This window comes from Manacus candei, unplaced genomic scaffold, assembly GCF_025592945.1.
Source record: "Manacus candei isolate 608988 ecotype Guabito, Panama unplaced genomic scaffold, ASM2559294v1 h1tg000172l, whole genome shotgun sequence".
Lineage (NCBI taxonomy): Eukaryota > Metazoa > Chordata > Aves > Passeriformes > Pipridae > Manacus > Manacus candei.
In genome coordinates this window covers 83,653-88,422 of record NW_026138220.1, presented here as the reverse complement: position 1 = coordinate 88,422, position 4,770 = coordinate 83,653, and the positions used below count along the sequence as shown (strand labels likewise).

The window sequence follows — 4,770 nt, the reverse complement described above, 5'->3', positions numbered from 1 at the left end:
AGAAGAGGGGAGAAGAGGGAACATCATTGTTTCCTTCAGCCTGTTCCACAGCAGGTTCCCCTGGAGCCCCAGGGACACCTGCGGGGAACCCGGGGGGGCAGAGAAAGGGTTGCCTTTGGCTCTTGCTGTGCTACTCAGCTGGGCCGGGCTCCTGGCACACAGGGAGCTCCTGGCAAGCGGGCAGCACTGCAGAGAGACAGCTCTGCCCAGGACCAGCTCCTCTGCACAGCCCAGCAGGGTCGAGGGCACTGCCTGTAGGCACGAGAGAAGAGAAGCAAGGCAGAGGGAGGTTAAAGGCAGCAGAAAGATGGGAGGTGTTCAGCTGAGACACAACTTGGGGACACAACTTCACACTCCTCTGCAGAGTGAGTCTACAGGTGCAGGGCAATGTCGCTTGTGTTCCTGGAGGAATCTCCTAAAGCTACCACATGCCACAGCCTTGCACATCTGTCAGGACTCTCCCAGTTTCTCTGTCGCGCCGGAGGAGGATGTTCTCCAGGGCAGGCCTTCCCTGCAGCACCGTCAGAGGGACAGCGCAGGTGGACTCCTTCTCCCAGGGATGGCTGCGGGCTGAGAAGGTGGGGGTGCAGCCAGGGGTGCCCAGGGCTGTCCTGCAGAGCAGGGTCCCTGTGCTCCGGGGTTCTTCGTGCCAGGGCAGGGACTTTGCTGCCTGCCGGGGCCAGGTCTCATCCTGCCTGGGTAGTTGCCCACACCTCTGAAAGGAGAAGCTGTCGGTGGGTGGCGAGAACCCCAGCAGGAGCCAGGCAAGGTCTTCCTGCCGTTGGATGAGTGCTGTGGGAGGTCAGGGCTGCTCCCAGATCCAGATCACACCAGCACATTTCCAAGAGCACTATCAAATGGGAAGGGCAAAGCATAATTATTTGGAAGGAAAGGAGCTTTTCTGAGGCAGTGTTTTCAGTTTCCTACTCCTGAGGAATCGGGGGGTTGAGAAATGGAAAAGGAGCTCTCATGTTGGACAAGTCACTGAGACTGCTGAGCTGTAACTTGGAATGCACAGTGCTTCTTCAAGCAACTTCCTAAAGTGCTTTTGACCTCTGCTCTGTCTTTGACAGAAGCAGCATCACTTCTGTTGGACCCATCTGTTTTTTCTTGATCTGCCCTTTTCCACCTGCAAAAAGAAAAGTTGCCCAGTCAATGTCCTGCAAACGGCTAGGTTTCTCTCAGGTCAAAGTGAGTGCACAGACATTCGGATGGAGTGCTGACAGGGGAGTCATGAATGGATTTCTGATGTTGAGTCTACTGTTTTGAAATCAGAAAATGTGGTGTTGAAGTCATCGTTAGCCTTTGAGAGGAAAACAGGAGAAAAGTCAGACTCTCCTAGTCCCTTCCCAGACCCCCGACGATTCCCCAAAACCCCTCACAGTTGCCCCAATCTCCCCAACCTCCCTCCCAATCCCCCAAACTCCCCCAAACCCCTTCCCAGTTACCTCCACGACCCCCAAGCCCTTCTCAGCCTCCCCATTCCTCCTCAAAGCCCCTCCCAGTTGCCGGCCCGTCCCCCAGGCTCGGGTGAGGAGGTGCCCCAGGCTGACGGGCCTGCCCAGACAGGGGCGGTTCCAGCAGCATGTCAGGAGCCACCCCTGCCCCGAAAGCTCCCGCCCGCCCTGGAGCCACCTCAGCTGCCCCTGCAGGGGAGAAATCCAGGGCGGAGCAGAGCAGGGAGCAGGGCCGGGCTGGGACCTCGATGGACGGGGGCACTGGGAGAGCAGGGGAGAGACCGGGATGGGCTGAGGGGGCACTGGGAGAGCAGGGGAGAGACTGGGATGGGCTGAGGGGGCACTGGGAGAGACACTGGGATGGGCTGAGGGGGCACTGGGAGGGAGAGGGGAAAGTTTTTTGCCCCTTTCCTGGGCACTGGAACACCCTCTGCACCCCCGTTCCTGGTCGTGCCGGCTCTCCTTCGACCCCAAACCACGAACAGGTTTTGGGGCTCCCTCGTGGGTCGCAGCCAATAGAACGGCTCTGCTGGAATGACATCATTGCCAAATTCTGCTGGGCCCCTGTCCTTGTGCCGGTGAGTCACCCAATAGAACGTCGAAACTTCCGCGGGGGCTGCCGGGAGCAGGGCGGGGGGGAGGGGCGGGGAGGATCGCGATTGAACCCGATCTGTGTCCTCCTGCAGACCATGGCTTTCACAGTATTCCTTTCGGTGCTTGTGCAAAGCATCATCCCCTCCCTGCAGGTGGTCGGGGAGGGGCTGCACAAGACTCAGTGAGCTTGGAGGTCTTTTCCAAGCTGAAGGACTCTTGGGTTCTGTGATTGTGTGCTGGATTCAGCAGGGTCCGTGTTAGCAGCATTAGTTTGCTCCCCAAGTTTCCTCGCTGTCAGCTCTTGTGGCCTAAGGTTTGAGCTCCTTTAACTCCTTGTGCTGAGCTACTGATGGGAAAGGAGAGGCCTCTGGGAGCAGATTCCTGGTGTTCCCTGTAGGACAGTGAGGGGGAAGGTGGTGTCAAGTGGGAAGAGGACTACAGTTTGTCTGTGGCCTCCTATGTGGCCTTGGCGCTTTTGAGGGGCTTGAAGGAGAAAAGAGCTTTGTTAAAGTGAGAAATGGAATAGTGTGTTGGCTGTGGGAATGGGAAGGGAAGAGGAACGGGGAATGGGAAGGGAAAGAGGAATGGAAAGGCATCTGCTGATGCTGTCATTTGTTTGTTATGTCTGCGTCTAGCAGGGAGATTGCCAAAACCAGTACACAGTTGAAAGCTGAACAAAACAACATTTATTCCAAAGAAAGTAGCAAACAAAATGAGAAACCTAGAGACAGAAAAGAGAAAGGAAACAAGCCCCCAAGACAACCCCCCAGTGACTCAAGTGTTACTTACCAGGTTGTCTTACCGATCCCAGAATGCTTAGAATTCCCCATAGCAGAAGTTGCATCCTCATTATCCTCAATAAGCCAATTTTCATTAATGTGAGGAAAGCTGGGAGACTGTAGAAACATCAGTTGAACTTCAAAGTCTCCTGGTTTCTGTCTCTCCTCATACTTAGAATCATGGTTCTGCCCTGTTTTCAGCCCTACCTCACAACTGACAGCCCAATTCCCAAAACTGCATACGGACAAAGATTCTTCCCAGACCAGAGGTGCCAGCACAGAAAGCTCTTGCTGCCTATGGAGTGCCCAGGCTGACAAACCAACTGAACCAGAAAGCCAAATCTTCCAGGCTTCCTTTCCTGGTGATAAAGGGTGTTGTTTCATGTTTTCAGAGCTGCTTCCCAAATGCCAGCCCGAATCCCATAATTGCACACGAACAAAGATTACTCTCAGAACAAGGTGCCAGCACAGAAAGCTCTTGGTGCCCATAGAGCGCACTGGCTGAACCACAAACTGCATCACAAAACCAAACCTTCCAGTCTTTCTTGCCTGGCGTAATGGCTGTTGTTTTCATTTTTTCAGATCTGCCTCCCAAATACCAGCCCAAATCCCAAAATTGCATACAAACAAAGATTCCTCCCAAAACAAAGGTGCCAGCACAGAAAGCACTTACTGCTCATAGATTGCCAAACCTGGCCCACCAAGTGCACCACAAAGCCAAAGCTTCCAGGCTTTGTTTCCTGGGGATAAGGGCTGTTGTTTCCTGTTTTCAGCCCTGCCTCTCAACTGACAGCCTGACTCCCAAAGTTGCATACGGATGATGATTCCTCTCACACCAAAGGTACTTGCACGGGAAACTCTTGCTGCCAATAGAGTACCCAGGCTGACAAACCAACCGGACCATCAAGTAAAACCTTGCGGGCTTTCTTTCCTGGGGATAAGGGCTGTTGTTTCCTGGTTTCAGACCTGCCTCCCAGCTGACAGCCTGAGTCCCAAAATTGCATACAAACAAAGATTCCTCCCACACCAAAGGTGCCAGCACAGAAAGCTCTTGCTGACCGTGGAGTCTCCAGACTTGCCCAACAACTGCGCCAAAAGGCCAAAGCTTCCAGTCTTTCTTTCCTGGGGATAAGGGCTGTTGTTTCCTGCTTTCAGACGTTCCTCCCAGCTGCCAGCCCAACCCCAAAATTGCATACAGATGAAGATTCCTCCCAGAACAAAGGTGCCAGCACAGGAAGCTCTTGTTGCCCATAGAGTGCCCAGACTGACCCACCAAGTACACAAGAAAGCCAAAGCTTCCAGTCTTTCTTGCCTGGCGTAATGACTGTTTTTTCATTTTTCAGACCAACCTCCCAACTGCCAGCCAGACTCCCAAAAATTCAAACAAGTAAAGATTCCTCCCACACCAAAGGTGTCAGCACAGAAAGTTCTTGCTGCCCAAGGAGTCTCCAGGCTGACAAACCAATTGAACCAACAAGTCAAATGTTCTAGGCTTTCTTTCCTGGGGATGAGGGCTGTTGTTTCCTGCTTTCAAACCTGCCTCCCAGCTGCCAGCCTGTCATGGTTTGAGAGCTCCAAAATTCAGTTCCCTAGTCCAAGCCCCCTCCCACATCTCAACCCGATGTGAGATGGGTTTTTTCCAGACACCACACGAGACTCAAAATGGGGGAAAGGGAATATTTTACAATGACTGTACAAATAAATACTACAATACATTATATACAATCTTAGCTATCTCTACCATGACATAAGTATTTACAATGGATCAAATCTCTTCTCCCCTCCAAATAAAAGTCCAGGAGGGAAGAAGGAAAGATCCCTTTTCCACTTTCAGAGCAGCAATGTCTCCTAGGCAGCAGGTCTATCTGTTTCGCTCTTCTTCTCATGCAGCAGCTGGATCTCTGCCAGTACACATGAGGGGTATCCAAGCCCCTGGGCCA

At 53.0% G+C, this 4,770-nt stretch overlaps 1 long non-coding RNA gene across 1 annotated transcript; it reads right to left on the bottom strand.

Annotated features, from left to right (window-relative positions):
• Nucleotides 1-3,036: 3,036 nt before the first annotated feature.
• Nucleotides 3,037-4,053, bottom strand: LOC127463749 (uncharacterized). The gene is made up of 3 exons (XR_007900922.1): nt 3,797-4,053; nt 3,523-3,605; nt 3,037-3,141 (listed from the first exon to the last, which is right to left on the bottom strand). It is a non-coding gene; the product is annotated as an uncharacterized LOC127463749 (long non-coding RNA).
• Between the last annotated feature and the right edge of the window lie 717 nt (nt 4,054-4,770).